The sequence below is a fragment of the Nilaparvata lugens genome, chromosome 4 (genome assembly GCF_014356525.2).
Source record: "Nilaparvata lugens isolate BPH chromosome 4, ASM1435652v1, whole genome shotgun sequence".
Lineage (NCBI taxonomy): Eukaryota > Metazoa > Arthropoda > Insecta > Hemiptera > Delphacidae > Nilaparvata > Nilaparvata lugens.
The window spans coordinates 41,737,795-41,743,867 of record NC_052507.1 but is presented as its reverse complement, the minus strand read 5'-3'; positions in this window follow the sequence as shown (position 1 = coordinate 41,743,867).

Sequence of the window (6,073 nt, the reverse complement as noted above, 5' to 3'; positions counted from 1 at the left end):
TACAAACAGCAAATTATGCACAAAAATTTATATAAAACTCAATTTAAAACATTAATAAACGAAAATGATTTAGAGCAAAACTCCACGACAACATTTGTAGCCAGCCATTTTTCAGAAGAAGCTCAGAACAGAAAAAAAACATAAGTTGCATGTCACGAAGACAACGCCCTGTTCAATATCGATCTCCACAGACACGTCATCAAAAAATTATAACTTATAAGTTTAGAATTCACATTCTACATCTGTTCTCAATAAAACTTTATTTTGAAAATGTTATTTTAAATTTTTATATATATCTCGATTTAAATAAACCATTTATTTAGTAATTTGTTAACCCTGCCTCGGTGACACCATGGAACAATGCAACAAACATTTACGATAATAAATTCTCCGTCAAAAAATTTGTCCGTCTATTGATAACTCTGACATTTACTATAAAGTTCCATAGATCTCGAATTGAAGATTCGATTCAAATGTGAGAAAAAATGTAATATTACAAATACCCCCCTCTTGACATAAAAAATTTTACTGTTTGAAAATTCAAAGAAAAAATTTACATTGACCCTAATGAAAATTGTTGAAATTTAAATTTGAGAACAGTAACAATTTTTTCTAGAAAAACAATACATGTCACCCTATAATTGAAAATTATTATAAAAATTCATCAATAGCGTTTGTTATATGTTTCCAAACAATATCTCAAAATATAGAATATCAATATTACTTTTGATTTAGCTTTATAATTTAAAGAAAAATATCTCAACAGAAAGTTTAATATGTAAAGAATAGTTTTTTGAAATTGCACATAAATTTAATAGATAGAAAATTTAATTTTTATTGCATAAAAAAATTTAGTATGTTGAATGAAAAATTTATTATTATTATTTTTTTTTTTTTTATGAATTGATGAATTGTTACATTTAATTTTCACATAAAATTTCAATAAATCAAAAAATGTTCATTTCTTTCACTATTGACGCTGTTGATTTTATTGATGCACATTTTGGAAAACAGTCCGTTAAGGCACTCAGTATGATTTTCAGTTAAGTGTGACTCCAATGTGATGACGTTAAGTGTTGGGCTGATCTGGATGCACGTAGTGTTGGGCTGATACTTGTAGTCGACTGCTGCATACCAAACTCGATACAGGTGACATCTCAATTAGCATTGCTTCATGTTTGTAGTAGACGGCTGCATTCCAATTCAATACAGAGTCACATAAATTTTGTATCATATTTGTAATTATACAATGTACATTTCAGGCTTGAAATGACAATGTAATTCGTTTTTTGGAAAAGAGATAGACGCTGCATACAGGATTAATTTAGGTGAGGATTAATTTAGGTAAGGTTTGGTTTTTTGATACTTTCAGTGTTCAAGGTTTAGAGTTCTGCATACAGGAATAATTTAGGAGAGGATTTTTTGAATCAATTCTTTCATGATACTGTGACTGTTCTTCTGAATTCAAAGTTGTGAATGTGAACATGGATGGCAATTACCTCCAGGTAATGCAGTAGTGTTGAAGTTTGAGATACAGAGTCAGCAATAAGCATTGGCATTGCTATTTGCGTATGCTTTGGTGTCGGCTTTGGCATCGGCGTTGACATTGGCGCAGGCATTGGCATTGGCGCAGGCATTGGCATTAGCACAGGCATCGGCGTTGATTTTGGTGTTGGCATCAGCATTGGCGCAGGCATGGCGTAGCTATTGGCATTGGTGCAGCATTGGCGCAGATTTTGGCATTGGCGTAGCTATTGGCATTGGCGCAGGCATTGGCATTGATTTTTGTTGTTGGCATCAGCATTGGCGCAGATTTTGGCATCAGCATTGGCGCAGATATTGGCTTCGGCGCAGGCATCGGCGTAGATATTGGCGTTGACATCAGCACAGGCATCGGCGTAGATTTTGGTGTTGGCATCAGCATTGGCGCAGATTTTGGCATCAGCATTGGCGCAGATATTGGCGTAGCTATTAGTGTTGATATTGTTGTAGGTATTAGTGTAGGCCGCAGCGTAGATTTGGCGTAGATATTGGCGTAGTTATGTCACACTAGTTCGAAAATCACCCAAATGTTCTTAACACTCTTTCTGGCGTTCACTTGTTACTGATTTCGAGATTCACATGATAACTATTTCAATGTTAATGTCTGTGCTGTACCTGTTATCTTAAAATGCTTATAAACTAAAAAGAAAAACTTGATTAGGCTATCAATACAATCTAATACACATAAAAATTATTTTAAGTATCTATGAAATTGAAATTTGTTAACATCTTATTATACAGTCAGCAATACATAAATTGTGAAATATGGACATATCAATGATAAATTTAAAAAAAATTCATTTTCATCTATTCACTGTTCAATATCAAAATTTTAATCCATTCTTCAAAATAGAAATATAATTTCATAACACCCTGTATCATTATCAAAATTGTAAAAAAAAACATCAGATTATCACAACAAAATTTAATTTCAATACATATTTCAATAATTTCAGACAATTGGTCTTCTATTCACATCATTTCATAATATATCTGCATTTCATTATCATTTAATATAACATTTCATTTATAGCATGTTCATTTCACATTTATGATTTATCATTCAGGGTTTCAAAATTATTTAGTTTTAATTTTGTTCAAAAATTGTATAAAAAGCAAATTATTTAATATTGTTAATCATCGTTTGTTGGATACTATAGTTTATTTCGACTCTTCAATGTTCTAAACACAAACTACATTTCATGACAAAACTTTACTATCAATCATTAAACAAGAAATCATTCAAAACATCAATAATATTTTGCTTCAAAGGCAAACAATATTCATAAGTAATCATCATTTTGCATCTATGGCAATCAACATTATTAATCATTATTTTTGCATCTATGGCAATCAACATAAGTAATCAACACAAAAAATATTATCTCATTACTGCCTCTCTAAGTCATAACCTCTGTTATTCCTTCTTTAGGCAATAATGGGTTTCCATCTCAAAAAACAATCACATACCAGCAAAATTCTAATCAACAAACCCCACTAAAAATTCTACATACACTCCAGCATCCATTTCAAACGATAATCAATCATATCAAAATTTATAGAACAAACAGTTTTAAAATTTGAAAAAAAATATCAATTACAAAACACTTTAGAAAAATTTTAGCCTTTAACTCATTTCAATTGATAATATAACACAACGTTTTAAATTAAACCAATTATTTTTTAAAATAATTTAAAATTTAAAGACTGTATAATAAGTATAAACATTTCAAGATTATAATACAAAGATGATCAAGATGAAATATGGGTAAATAAGTTCCCTAAAAAATACAAACAAGAGAAATAGAAAACTGGGTAAATAAATTCCCTAAAACAATACAAAGAAGAGAAAGATTAATAATGGGTAATAAGTTCCCTAAAACAACACACACAAAATTGATACACTTCACATAAGTGATACATGATGAAAAAATATGTCACAAGCACACAATTCTTTACACTACAGTGGATAGATTTTAGAAAAGTTAAGTTTTATCAACAAATTAAAGATTAGGAAAATAAGCTACTATTTCAACTTCTAATATTATTTCAGAAAAAATACAAATTTAAATGACTATGGACAAGATTGGTTAAGATATGTATCATAGAAGAAATTTACTGAATATTACACAAAGACAGGAAAGAATCGAAAATTGAAAAGATTAAGGGCCAAGAAAATAGGCTACAGGAAAGAAAAAAGACACAATTATGGACTCTTACCATACACTGTGTAGCGATTATGCTATTCTGAATCCCGGCATAACACAGGATTCCTAATCATTGTGTGTTGGGGAATACCCTTTCATCATGTGATTCACTGTCATAATCTTGTAAATAAGCAACTTGAAACAACCTTTGAATACTAATACATCAATGGAAACTTTGCGTTTTGTTTTCTTCAATAGCATGATTTTATTCATGGGTTCATTTATTTCAACCAAGCAGTTTTGCCTACAAAAGTTCGTCATGGTCACTTGAGAATGCATAGCATACATCTTTTCAATTCTCAGTTGAAAGTTGAACTCATCAACTTGACTCAAAGCAACATTCATTTTGTTGACATTATTCCTAACCTCCACAGAAACCTGTCTCATGTAATCATTCACTTTGTTCATAGTTTTCCTAACCTTCAATGTAGCAATATTACTTTCATGATAGTTGACTTTCAGTGAAGACAACTCCCTACCTACTTCTTTATTCAATTCTACTATCTCATTAGGGTTGACTTTTTCAACAACATTAACTAGGCCTACATTGTCAGAAACTTGAATGAGTTGATCTTGTAACTTAACACTACTATTATCCTGCTTCAATTGTTTTCATCACTCAATGTTTCATGTGCATTTTTCAATAGAAGGTTTATACTAACCTGCTCTAGTCTAATGCTAGTACATTCTTGCTTCATATCATCAAACCTAGCATTTTGATTTTTAAACATTTGGTCTAACTTAGCATTTTGCTTATCAAATTTAGCATTTAACTCATCAAATCTAGCATTTTGATTTTTAAACATTTGGTCTAACTTAGCATCTTGCTTATCAAACAGTTGTGTTAAGGCAGCTATTAACTCATCATCAATTTTAATATTTTTCATATTGTATGCCATTTTGCTGGTCTCCACAGATAATATATTCATTAGGACTTGATCTCTCTTGAACCGATTTCCCACTCAGCAACAAACCATTCATAACCTATCAAGATATCTATCCTACTAATAATTTTTATAACCAGGGATTTCATAGTGTACCATTTGGGACATATTTATTTTGTAATTCTGTCCCACCACAGGGGTAACATTTGCCGTGCTACCAATTTTTCCTTAAACGGTTGGAATAGCATTTAACACCTATCACCAAGGACAGTTGTCGGCTCCAATAAAATAGATTCTTGATAAACTGTGAATGGATCTATTGCCTATGAATGAGAAATCCAGTTTTCAGAGCAAATTAACTTATAATCTTCAGATGAAAATACACAAAATACAGAAGAGAAAATATCTTAAGCCTAATTATTTCAAGTAACTACAAACTAAAATACTTATCTAGTTTACAGTTGAAACATAGTGGCTATTGGCTTGACTATACAAACAGCAAATTATGCACAAAAATTTATATAAAACTCAATTTAAAACATTAATAAACGAAAATGATTTAGAGCAAAACTCCACGACAACATTTGTAGCCAGCCATTTTTCAGAAGAAGCTCAGAACAGAAAAAAAACATAAGTTGCAGTCACGAAGACAACGCCCTGTTCAATATCGATCTCCACAGACACGTCATCAAAAAATTATAACTTATAAGTTTAGAATTCACATTCTACATCTGTTCTCAATAAAACTTTATTTTGAAAATGTTATTTAAATTTTTATATATATCTCGATTTAAATAAACCATTTATTTAGTAATTTGTTAACCCTGCCTCGGTGACACCATGGAACAATGCAACAAACATTTACGATAATAAATTCTCCGTCAAAAATTTGTCCGTCTATTGATAACTCTGACATTTACTATAAAGTTCCATAGATCTCGAATTGAAGATTGATTCAAATGTGAGAAAAAATGTAATATTACAATGTTAATCAATTTCATTAGAAATTATAACAAAATGATATCCTTATTCATGATAATAGTATTAATAAATTAAGATTAAATTTATGCTCACATGCATGAGTACAGTAGGTGAGGCAAAAACACCGGCAGAAGGAAGATTCCTTGTGTGCCAGTGTGACTCGTAAAATCAGCTGTAATTAACCTGTACTCAAGTATCGCTGTATTTATTTACCCTCTTTGAATGAGTAGTTTTCATTATTTGATCGCCAACTTTTTTCATGCCAATGTTAAATTCAATATTATGCAAAAGTTTTTCTTATAAATTAACTTGAACTTATTATTTCTATTTTACAGTGCCAAACTGATCAATTGCATCCTAATGGAACGTTCAAGATGTGATTCAGTAACTGATACGGTAGTTGCAATCATTATTTTGACCAAGTAAGTGAACAATTCACCATGAAATGGTATTTTTGCT